At 29.2% G+C, this 12,905-nt stretch overlaps 1 protein-coding gene and 1 long non-coding RNA gene across 2 annotated transcripts in view; both read left to right on the top strand.

Annotated features, from left to right (window-relative positions):
- The window catches only part of LOC140045269 (D-glucuronyl C5-epimerase B-like), a 52,780-nt gene that overhangs the window by 22,211 nt on the left and 17,664 nt on the right, over positions 1 to 12,905 (top strand). The window contains exon 2 of the mRNA XM_072090109.1: positions 7,918 to 8,175. The gene's annotated coding sequence lies outside the window, so the exon portion shown is untranslated. The remainder of the gene's footprint in view (positions 1 to 7,917; positions 8,176 to 12,905) is intronic.
- The window catches only part of LOC140045272 (uncharacterized), a 159,069-nt gene continuing 148,133 nt past the window's right edge, over positions 1,970 to 12,905 (top strand). The window contains exon 1 of the long non-coding RNA XR_011844564.1: positions 1,970 to 1,999. This is a non-coding gene — a long non-coding RNA (uncharacterized lncRNA). The remainder of the gene's footprint in view (positions 2,000 to 12,905) is intronic.

The raw sequence follows: 12,905 nt of genomic DNA, 5'->3' as shown, positions 1-12,905 counted from the left end.
TGTTAAGTTCCATGTCGATCATGAATGTAAATATTATGTGTGTATTTTTGTGTTTATGTTTTTCTGTTAAGTAACAATTATCGTTGTACTATGTATGAATGACTTAATAAATCTAATCTGAATCTGAATCCTTGACTATAGTATTTGGGGTTTTTTACATACAGTAAATAATTGATAATAAATCATTATTTCTTAAATTAAAAATAGAATATCAATTAAAAAAAAGCATCATTTAATGAAAAAAGAACAATTAGTCTATTTCGTGCCTAGCTTACCTGGATAATATTAATAAATCATTATTTCCTAAATTAAAAAAAGGATTTTAATTAAAAAAAGCATCATTTAATGAAGAAAGAACAATAGTCTATTTCGTGCCTAGCTTACCAGGATAAACCAACATTAGCCTCTCTTTCTGAAGAGAGGAATACATACAATATACGAAAAGAAGAACATTAGTATACATTATCACATCCCCATCGAATAATGGTATAGTCTATTTTTCTAAGAAATATGTTTACATTCTTCATTCCGTATTATTTTTAAAAGATTGTAGGATAGTCCATAATATTTATTAGTCAATTTCTTTTTTATTTTCCCAATTATTTATTTACGAGGTTGTTCTTGGAATTTTTGATTTTGAAATACAATAAATTATTGTCAGATTTCAATTTATGTGTCAGTAATTTAGGGTTTTTTAATTATTTTTTTATTATAGTATATAAATTTTCATAGCAATTCTGTATTTTTTTCTAGAAAGTTCTTACAAAATCTATTGATCTATTGGTTTTTTCTTTGTTTTTTTCTTCCTTTATTTATTATTTCTTTTTTTAAATATCCTATTCATTTCTTTTTTTTAAAGGCTCGCCCAACACTAAAGTAGATGTTTTTCTTCATCTTTCAAATTATCTGCCTTCAAACTCTGACCTTTAAACTCAAACCTTATATTGACAATATTTTATTGTATTCCTAATAAAAAGGTTTTCTGTTCTGTTTAATAAACATTAAAAAAGCTTAACACTGGCTACCGATTTTTGTTGCCAATCAGTTTCGACTTAAACACTGGAAAGAACAGTAATGTATTGCCAACGGCCCAAACAAACACAATTTAACTTGTACAATACAGAAAGACAAGAATACCTTTTAAACTGTCAACTACGATCATCGTGTTATCATACAAAATTAAATTTGACACTTTAAAAGGCAAACGTGTAATAATGTAGTAATTCAATGTGAAACGAAATAATATTATAGAATTTGTATTTTAACACATTGGACTACTCTGTATCTCAGAAATGATATTGTCTGAGTGTTATAGAAGTATTAGATAGAAGATACAAAAAACAATTTTTTTTTCTTCGTAAAAAACAAAGAAATGTTGGTTGTTAGCAATACATAAACAGACTAAAAAAATTAAAAAATTTGTAAAAGGATAAAGCAGTGAAATTAAAAATCATAAAAAGGTTAAAATCATATTGAAATGACATTGCTATTAATATTATCACTTAAAAATAAATTATAGGCACAGAAGAAGTTCTAAACCGCCCGGTGATAATATACAGTACTGAAAATTTGAAAATTTAGAAACTATAAAAATGAGAAAAACTGAGAATGAGAAAAAGCTGCGCCAACCGATATTTAAACTCAGAAATTTCTGCTTGATATTGAGGCTCTACAGTAGAGAAGTACATTCAGTAGACTAATCGTATCTGGTTTAGAGAAGTCTTGGGTATTAACAAATTAATAAGGGTGGCTGGGAAGTGCTCTCTGTGTTGAAATTTGGTAATATGTTTAATGAGTAACTGTGTAAGAATTTAAAAGCTTGTTCATTTAATACCGCCTACTACAGTATCTACAGACTTTACTAAAGCTCTGTCTACACTATCAAACTTTATGTGACAACAAAAATGTGATGTGCCCATATATGGACATGATGATGTCATATCATTACCATATATTGCTACCATATTTGCGCACATCACACTTTTTTTTGTCAAACTAGGTTGATAGTATCAAGTCGTTTGATGTTTAAAAAACTAGAATTATTAAAAATTAAAACACAAAAACTTATGAAAATTTATCTATTATCCACAAGTCTTTATGTCTACAATTCTTAATCTTTACAAAGAGATCCGATTGCCATTATGTTTCAAAAGATCATTTAACGTTTTATCTTCAATTATACAGTGAGTAAGAACAGCTACTTACAATTTTATTAATAGCTTTTGACAATATCGTGTCGGGCTACTAAAGTGGCAATTTAATCAAACTGTCTTTCCTTCTAATAGCAGTTAAAAGTCCAATTGTAAAACAAAAATCTTTACAAAAAAAATATTAAAATGTTATAATACCGCATATTTCATGATATTTTGACTTTTTAATTTTAAACTTTTTTTTTTGTGACCATATTTAAATGAGAATGATCCATCCAGCAATTGCTGATCACAAGACAAACATATACACAAGTCTTTGGGAGTGACAATATTGTGTCAGACTACACGAGTGACAATTTGATCAAAACTGCCTTTTATTCTAGTAGCAGTTAAAAGTCCAATTGTAAGTAAAAACAAAAATCTTTAATACTAAAAAAATAAATTTTATCTTTAAATACCGCATCTTTTGATCATGATATTTTTACTTTTTAATTTTAAAATTTAAACATCCACTTCATTGAATCGTTCATCTGTATCAACTATCATACCCTTCAAATCTCCGCATTTTCTAATTTATTAGAAAACTACAAGAAATGAAAACAAATAGTGCCTATAGAAACACAGATTTGTCAATTCACATTATGTCTATCCTCCGGCCATTGCAAACTTTAATCAAACAAAAGCAACAGGAAAAACACACATTGGCATTTCAACTAAACCAGAAATATACACTGTAATGAAAAGTATTAAATTGTTTCCAACTAAACAACAGACATTGATATATAACTGAGTAAAACAGACAAAACAAATAAATCAGGTATTACATAAAATGCTTCTTTGTAGAATTACAAGAAATTCAGTATTTTTAAATGTCGACCAACTTTGTTTAATCTTAAATTATACAAATTTATAAATTATTATTTACTATATTTAAATATTTATTATAATGTTATTAACTTTTTCATTTATCATTGTGCAATTTGTGATTGGACCGTTCTAGAGGTGTTTACCACCTGTTGGTCCCATCCTTCACTCAATGTACTTGGGATTGGACCGTTCTAGAGGTGTTTACCACCTGTTGGTCCCATCCTTCACTGAATGTACTCTGTTCTTTAAATATGTTACCGTATATTTCGGTGTATAAGTCGCACCTGTGTATAAGACGCACCCCCAACTGAGAGTAAAATATCGGTATTTTTTATATCGTCGATGTATAAGACGCACCTTATATTTCATCAAAACAATGTTTTTTTAAATTGTAATCAATATTATTGTAATAATATATTTTGTTATATCTACAACGGCGTCCTTTATTTAGGTTTTTCCTTACCTAGGCTCGGCCGCGCCCAGCCTCAACAAGTTCTTTTTAACTTGTTATTCATGAGTTTCGCCGCAACATCGAGTGCATGACCGTGTGTGTAACACGCACGTGTGTGGGCTAGCCTCGCTCGATTATTTCGAGAGGGCGCACGTTTTCACGGACAATCGTATTCGATTAGTATCTATGTATCCGAGAAGTGTGTACGCTAGGTCCATGCTATAATCACCTGGAGAATATACTAGTCGAATACCGTACACCATGTGGCCACCAAAAGAAGGGCTTGCGCTTGGGGTACGGCGATCGTGCGTATAACTACTGTATAAATAAATACTATTCCAATCGTACATAAACGTTTACAAATGAAATTTTATCGGAGCGCCATAATGAACAAATCTTTTCATCATATTTAGTATAACATCATGCTAAAATGACTTGAAAACTAGGCAGAAGCAGGTTGCCGTTACGTTAGTTAGTTACTGTAGCTAGGCCTAGCAAACGAGGTGACGATAGCCTAGGCCTAGGCCTATGTACAATCTGTGTGGTGAGGCATTTATGTTCGGTGTATAAGACGCACCCTTAATTTAGAGGTCAAATTTGCGTGTCAAAAGTGCGACTTATACACCGAAATATACGGTATGTCTTTTTCTTGCTTTGTATTACTGTATGTACATTTTTGTGAGAATTTGAATAAATAAAATAAAAGTAATATAAATAATAATAATATATAAATATATATTTATATACAAACAGTATAATAAAAGACATAGGGTATGTTCAGATCCATAGAGTTATGCTTTCGTATTGCAAGCAATGTCATATTATAATTTTAGCGTTGTAACAACAAAGTGTTCAGATTTGCTTAACTAACGCTTTTGATTGAAAATGTCACCGATTTGGGTGAACATCTAGATTGCAGGAGTAAATCTGATTGGTTATAGAGGTTAAAATCGTTTCTCAAATTTCATATCGTAACCGTTGTTCACTAATCTTGTACCTTGTCACCGCGTACAGTACGATACAAAAGCATACAGTAACTCGGTAGGTCTGAACAGCCCCATAGACCTATGAAAACAACAATTCTGTAGAATTTTTAAACCAACCGGTACAGTATAAAACAGTAATAATAGGCAAAATGAGGAAATCATATAATTATTTAAAGACAACCTTTATAATATGTTAATATTACTTGTAGGTATAAAACAATGTTTTAAATATAAAAAAAATAGACAGAGACCAATAAAAACCATAATTCTGTCGAATTTTTAAACAAACTTTTAATACCATTGAATTTTATTCAATACCAGAAAGCATAATTAAAAGACATTCCTTTGTTAATGTTAGGTATACAGTAAATACAATCTTTTTTAAATAAAATTCAAACAAATTTATTAAAACTACAATTCTTAATACCAAGCACTGTTTACCAAAAAAGGAAAAAAAATAGATAACCTTTATTATGTTAGGTATAAAACAATCTCTTTTTATATAAAAAACAGACAAAGAACGAAAAACCACAATTCTGTAGAATTTATAAACCAACAACAGGTATGCAATAGGAAGTCCTCTAACAATAAAAAGGAAATTCATTTAAAAACGTAATCAAAGGTAAGACTTTCATACAAACAAGTAAAATAATACAAAGAAAATCGTTAGCTAGCTAAAATCAATTATCTACAGTTTTGTATGAGATGCAATAAATATACAGTACTCTGGATCGATTTGGCACGTACAGTAATGAAAATATTTTATTGTAGTTTTTATAATTTTAAGTTTGATAACATGAATGTTTTGATAATGCTACAGTTATAGAGAAGAAAAGATCCGCAAATAATTACAAAAAAAGTGAAAACAATAATAATAAAATGATTATTTGAATATAATTTGATTTTTTTTCAATCAATTCGCCGGCAATGTATCCAGTCAGTATTAATATCAGCAGTATAAACAAGCTGTTCTTCAACACTGCATGTCAACCAATTTTTTCTATATAAAAGATAAAAATAAATGTGTATCTTTTATATCATCATCATTACCAATACCTTAATTATATGATGATGCCTCCTATACTAGGAACCAATTCAATTCAATTCAACGTCAAAAATATTGTTTTTCCGTTTGCAATAACATATGATTTTAGTTCATTAATGTTCCTGTACTGTCAGTGCAAACTATCTAATATACAGTAGCCAGTTTTAACACAAACGATCAGTTAAACGGCAAGTTGAAAACCGAGTAGCTTGTCCTATGTAGAATCTGTATTTATCTTGAGCATTTTTTTGCTCAACCGCCTATTCACTCCGCGTTTTGTGTAAATGGCTATAAGAAATAACATTGATTCTATTTTTGTGTGTTTTAATACCATTACCACCAAAAAAAATGTCTAAATAATTTGATACTCCGCAGTAAAGAAAACAGAATGTTTTATTGCAGACTTAGAATAATTCGGACATGGTCCCAAAAAAGTTTTATTTTCATCTCTTCATATTTTCTTGATATCAGATGACATGTACGGTATCTCATCATGTATTCATATTATGCATACGATTTATTGTAATACTATAGAATATTATTGTCAATTATTTCTCAGTTTACAGTACTATACTTTGATAATCTCCGGATTCTGATCACATCAACAAATATCAATTAACGTATTACTGTTCCATTAATTTGGATTTACGATGAATATTATACATATTTGGAGCAATCGGATGATGAATTGTATAAACTATATAACCAGTCATTATCTTGTGAAGAATATCAATTGATATGAAGACAATGTGTGCAATGCAATTTGACTTTTCCACTTTGCTTGGTAGGAAAAACAGTTGTTAAAACAGTTAAATGATAAATTAGACAGACGTTCTTTAAAGGTGCAACCAGGCTTGTTTCATCTGAAAATTATGAATTATCGATTTAAATTTTTTTTCTTTTATTATTACAAACATTGCTTTATTTCATACAGAAAATGTTTAAAATAATCTTTTTTTAATTTTTTTTTTTTTAAAGAATTTTTTGTTTTGTTCGTTAATTTTCAAAATACAGATATTTCACTTATATAAATAAATAATGTCTAGTAATAGTATCTCTGTATTTCATTCAATCAAGTCAACTGTAGTATTACTAATATACAGTGATAGATTGACTTTATTCATTATCTACTTTATAATGAGGAAGAACCTTTTGTGCACTTTGTGCCTGGCTAATACATGGATAAACCAACAATAGCTTATTCTCCTCAAATGCACCCCTCTCCATAAATGGTACAGTCCAAAGCACTCAAGTGGCACTTATAGACTATACCACTGTTGGTTTATGTATTTTAAATTAGAAGAATTTCTATATACTTTATTTTTTGTTTAAAATTAAAAAAACATAACTTTACTTTGTCATTAAAGAAACTAGTTCGATGTTATTGTACGCTTATGTCTGACCATTTTTAAAAACATATTTCTAGACATCTTACTTTTTTGTGTGTCTATGTGCACTAGATAGATTGTTCAAAACGAGCATTAATATATTAGAATAAATAAGATAGTAATATCGCCAGTTTTTATGGGAAAACACAATGTAAACATTGAATCTTTTCCAGATTTCTTCTTTTTTTTAAATTCATTTTTCTAGATATTGTTTTTATTGTGCTATAAAAAAAAGACATAAACGCAACACTTAAATTGTTCGAAACAAGCATTATTTGTACAGTACCACAACAATAAAACTTTGGAATTTGAAAATGTTGGTTTAACTTTAATTATCACTTGAGATAAATTTTTCACTGGTAATACTAATAATACTGACCTAAATATATAATGTATAAATAAAAGTAATCTGTATTTCTGACTGAAAGTAGCATTACACAAGAAATTACATACATATGTTCAAGGCTCTCTTTGACTCGGATAAAGACTTGAAGATAGAGGTCGTATACCGTAGTGTACCCATCTGGCTCATGTCTGTTTTAGAACCTACAGTAGTGCATCTTTTATGGAAGAGTATTATTATCTCATCTGGTTTTGAAAAGCAGTTGACTGTAAAATATTTCAGCATTAAACAAATGTTTTAGGAACGTTTCCAGTTTTCTGTCTGAGTTACACTTACAGTAATACACAACAGCTCATCATACTGTTTAATAACATAATTAGAAGTGTGAATTGTCAGTGGTTTCAGCTGTTTTTGATCAATTTTGATTGTGTAAATCACGTTAGTGGTGTTTACCCAGTTTCAGCTGAAATGGTTTCTTGTGAACATTCATATCCTTGCATAATGTACTAGGGCATACAGTAGTTCATGGACTCTACCATTTGTGGTTTTCTACTTTTAGAGTTATATCTCACTATTGTCGGTTTATCCGGGTAAGCTAGGCTTGAAATGAACTTACTGTGTGTATTTCCATTAAGAATTCTTCCATTGTGCGACTTCTTTTTAATTGAAATGTTTGTTTACTTTTAGGTACATTGAAGTTTGTTCAAGTACCATAGACGGAAGAAAGCAATCGTCACCATTGCTCAATTTACATAAGACACTCAAGTTTGTTAATAGAATTCAACCAATAAGAGAACATCTTGGTTGTGAAGTACTATCATCAGATACAAATACAAATGCTAGCTATAGTAGCGAATAACATCATCAGATGAAAACCAGATATACACAGGCTTAAGAAAGTAGCCAGATTCTGTTTCAAAGGTCAAGACGGTTTAAATGGTCTTGGTAAGTATATGTTTATCTTCCATAGTGTAGTTAAGTGATAGCAAACATTACAGCTTGGATTACTGCATCATTTATTGTCTTCCACAAAATGACCAACATGTTAAAAAAAATACTTAGCGCAGCATGTGCGCTGATCTGGTAAGCACTGCGCTCCTAGCTGCCGTGTGTCCATAGACAAACTATCCCAAATTTCCTCAGTTTCCAGTTAAACTTGAGAACGATAACAAATACTTTTTAATACCTTTTACTCATAAACGTTAATATAGGCAGAAATAATGCACGGCATGCAATACAAAATTAGCACCAGAAGTTAATACAACCAAACAAATATGACATTAAAGATGTTTATTTTATTTGCAAAATGCAACAGAAGTTGAAATTCTTTTGAGTTTACAAAAAAAATAACAATTACAAAATGTTTAAGTAAGATTTTTGATAATATTAATATACAGTAGTATTTCAATAAAAGATTTAGCCAAATGGAAAATTTTGCTTCTGTGATTTTTTGAAGGTTCTGTTGAGCATAATGAATGAAAACGGTAAGTCACAGAACCCGACAACTGCATGGCGTTCAACCCAGCAAACATGATGAACTAAATAGTGTAACATAGATTTTAACCCATGTACAGTAATGTTAATAAAAGTCAATGCAGATGAGACAAAATGGAGAAATATGCCTGTGGCTATTGGGGTATTTTATTTCACAAAAAATTATACCTGATGCTGCCAAAGTGTCTGTTGTGAAGATGAAACATTACAACTTGTAAATGAATATGGGTTCACCTGCTTTGAGAACTCTTAAAATTCCAAGTAGCATATGTTGTTTAAAAATGCTTTTTAAACAGAATAAACGATAACAAAATTTACAGTTTAAAAGGCTATGAACAACTATACAGAATATTTTATTTGATTCAAGAAATTCTATACTATATTATTATTTTATCTTTATATGCTACTTGGTATTAGAGGATTCACAGGCTCTTTCAGAGATTTAGTTTCTTTTTGTGTTTCCTGCCAATTACTTTGTAGTTGTTTGTTTGTTGTTTTTGTTTATGATTGCCAATAAAAAATAAAAATCAGATGCGGAAAATATACTGAAACAAACACTAAATAATAAAAAATATAATTTGATAAAGGATTGAAATTAAAGTTAGAAAAAGTTAATATAATTAGTATTAGTATCACATTAAGATAAAATTGTAACGGTTAACAATAAAAAAGGCAGAAAATTATTACAGAGGGAAAAAATGGTTTTGATAATAATTATCAATCTATAGTTTCCCCTATGTTTCATAATTTTTGGGATTTTATTTATGTTAGTGTTACACAAGCTTGTTGAAAATAAGCACTTTCTTATCAGGGCGGGTGGGGGGGGGGGAGATAGTTCAAATTACACAGTAAAATCTCTATTCTTTTGTACACAAATTTTGTAAATAGAGACGCATTTCAAAACGCTATGAAAAATAAACAGTGTGGTAAAAGATTACTGATTATACTAGGTACTGTAATATAAATTAAATTTTACATTTCTGGTATTTTTATTCAACTTCAGATTTTTATTTTCATGCTATAGCAAAAATTTTCCACCATATATCCACCATCTTTTTTCACCTTCTAGGGAGTCACCAGACATGTTATTACATTAGGTTAAACTACCTAACTACTGAAAAAAGGTCTTCCTGGTTTTTATGGCAGAATTTTGTCAAATTTGTATTTGACCATATTATTATTAAGGGAAATTCATGTTTTTTCGCCTTGATTTCTGTTACAAATATTTAATTTATGTACAATTAACCAGATATTATATTTTTAATTCATGCCTGTACCTGAGCTTTAAATTGAGTAAGTTCCTGATGGGTATACAGTGGAACCTCTATTAAGTGGACACATTGGGACCCAAAAATTGTCCCTTTGATAGGGGAGTCCCAAAGGGGGTTTTATTATAGGCAAAGGAAGAACGTCGAAAGGAAGAACAACGAAAAAGGATGATTTAACCATAATGCATTGTTGTTGGATTGAATCGTGAACTAGATCACAGTACTTCTTAGGAATACAGTAATGATTAATTAATTTGTGAAGTAAATGCTATTACTTTATAGGAAATTATGATCAGAAGAAGTTAGTAACCTGTATATATTTCCAAAGTATCATAGAAATATTTTGTAATTATAACATCCCGACACGATACAGCCACCACATGTGATGCTGTATTACCAAATATTCCTATGATACTTCGGAAATAGATAGTATGTGGAGATACAGCACTGGGAATCGCATGTCCCAATTGAGAAAACTTTCTATAAACAAAATTTGAATTTTGGCTAGTAACCAACTTTGTTCTGGTTCGATGTTGCAAGAAGGATCATCCTACTTAAAAACAGAATAAGACTGATCATTTGGGCACTGTTCTAAAACAGGCTTCACGCTCTATGATTCGCACATGCCCACAGGCCCGAAATAATGTTAATTTCCTGCTATAGTTAATAGAACAATATATGTAGATTGTGTAGATTATCATTGCATACATGCAACTCTATCGCAACTCTATTGCAACTGCCTCTCGGGTCTTATACATTATGTGCTTTAAAATACATTTATTATTATGATGTTAATATGGTTTAATGAGTAATTACCAAAGATTATGTAAAATTATTGAAAATAAATTTTAATAAAATGCCAAATAGATTTCATAATTCTATCGCAACTACTCTCCAATCGCCTCAAGTTTTATACATCATGTAACAAAATGCAGTACATTTATTATGATGATGTTAATGAAGGTTAAATGATATAAATGAATTATTATCAAAGATTAACTACAAATATTATTGAAAATAAATTGTAATAAAATGCCAGATAGATTTCATAATTCTTTCGCAACTAAATTGCAACTGCCTCCGGTTTTAAACAGCATATTATATGCTTTAAAATAAATTTATTATTATGATGATGTTAATGAAGGTTAAATGATATAGATGAATTATTATCAAAGATTAACTGCAAAATTATTGAAAATAAATTGTAATAAAATTCTGTTACATTTCATTATTATTGAACATAAAGCCATATTAAAATATTCTTTAGACGTCGTAGTATACGATTATCTAAATACTAAATGCTTAATTTCAAAAGCTAATGTGACATTTAAAACAAACTATTACTATAGGAGAAGTATTAATGCTTTTAATAGGTACCGTGAGTATAGAACTCTATGTTAGAATTTTTTAATGATAAAATATTAATGATAAAAATATTGATACTGTGCCGCAACTTCAACTAGGGTGATTCATCAATTGTTTTACCTTTATACATAAACTTTAAGAAATAAAAATAGGTGTGTTAATATTATACAGTTTGCGGTATACCACATTTCCTGAACACTGAGAAACTCAAATAGTTCTTTTCGGAACGATATATGTGGTGTACCGCAAACTTAATTTCAACATTTGATTTCGCTATACAAACCTTCAAACAAAAATAATAATGTAATCTGTAATAAAACAGAAAAAATAAACTTTACTGTATATAATAATATATTTTCAATAGGTTAAAAAAAAGAAGAAAATATGATAATTAAGTCTATATTTGTAAATTCTAGTTCAGCAATATTAGAAAGAAATAACCATTCTGTCTGCGTTACACAATGCGTTACGGTCTGTATAATTATTGTATTGATCGTCTAACATCCCCAAATGAAAGAGCTATTAATTAAACCTTCTGATAATAATATCACATAATACTTGTTGAACCTATCGAATGTTATTCTTCAATAATGTGCTGACATTATATTATATTAAATTTTCCGTAATAGTTGTACAATTTCAAACATAGAATTTGTTTCGAAGTTTTAAAACAATGTTATTAAATAGCTAGCTTTTCTTGACAAGTTTAGTTTCAAAACAGTGTGGTGATGTGAGATTCCGTTTTCTTACTTTTTTCCTGTGGTCAATTTGTTCGATTTATTATTAGGCTTTTTTCTGGTTTATTTTCATAAACTTTTTCATTTTTACACTTGTGCTAAACAGCGCATAGAGACTATTTGTATTTTGCGCTGTATAAATTTAAAACCATAAACCATTAAATCAAAATACTTGGCTGGCAACATCATAAAAAACAGGCTTCATTAATAGTGGCTTCCACTACTACCAACAACGGCCATTACGAACTGCTTGAACTGACCACACACTACACCGTACATACAGTACAGTTTTGTTCGAGTCAAATTCTTTATTCATCCCACATGGGGCAATTAATACTTCATTATATAATATAAAAATATAAATAGTTAATATTTAATAATCATTAAAAACACAAAATTCAAATCACATTTAAACTTAACATCTTAAGTCTACAAGATTCCATATTCATCCTTATTTCATATTCATAATACTATGGCCCATGAACAAATAATTTATATTTCATGCCTAACTTACCTGGATAAACTAACATAGCCTCTCTCTCCGAAGAGAGGAATACATTATTTTGAATTTATATTTAACAGTCTAATCCCAGTTACAACAAAAGGATTTATTTTTCGTTTGTCCTACACAATTTATCTTATACCAAATATTAATTTATGCAAAACGAATAATATTTTTTGATGCTTGTGATTCAATAGTTTTTTAAATATTTTAAGATTTAATGTTTTTAATATGAATGATATTCAGTATAACTTCAGTAAATTATTGATTGAATTCAGCATCAATCATAAATATGATTTATGAATTATT

The sequence above is a fragment of the Antedon mediterranea genome, chromosome 3, assembly GCF_964355755.1.
Source record: "Antedon mediterranea chromosome 3, ecAntMedi1.1, whole genome shotgun sequence".
In the NCBI taxonomy this organism is placed as follows: Eukaryota; Metazoa; Echinodermata; class Crinoidea; order Comatulida; family Antedonidae; genus Antedon; species Antedon mediterranea.
The sequence above is the reverse complement of the archived record's forward strand: the minus strand, read 5'-3'. Positions and strand labels throughout refer to the sequence as shown.